This window comes from Haplochromis burtoni, unplaced genomic scaffold (assembly GCF_018398535.1).
Source record: "Haplochromis burtoni strain Fernald_Lab_line unplaced genomic scaffold, NCSU_Asbu1 Contig_609, whole genome shotgun sequence".
Classification (NCBI taxonomy): domain Eukaryota; kingdom Metazoa; phylum Chordata; class Actinopteri; order Cichliformes; family Cichlidae; genus Haplochromis; species Haplochromis burtoni.
The window spans coordinates 5254-5554 of record NW_024582970.1 but is presented as its reverse complement, the minus strand read 5'-3'; positions in this window follow the sequence as shown (position 1 = coordinate 5554).

The following is a 301-nucleotide window of genomic DNA, read 5'->3' as shown; positions in this document are numbered from 1 at the left end:
TTGTTCTTGAAGAGGAATTATTAAAGAATCAAATCTTATAACTAGCTGTCATGTACACACAATACTTACTGTTTACTACTATTACCGCTTCTTCCGCCCTATCGTCGTGGAAGAAAAGAGGATGTTGTTGCTTTTTGTTTCCTGTAAAGACAAGCATTGAATGCTGAGTGAGTTTGCCTGGTTTCCTGTGTGAGGCACTGCCTAGATGGTTTAAAAATATTCTGTAAAAATATTCAAAGTCGGTACGTTTTTTTAAATCATCATTGAAATATGTGTTGCTTCTCTGTGAGACATTTGCCAG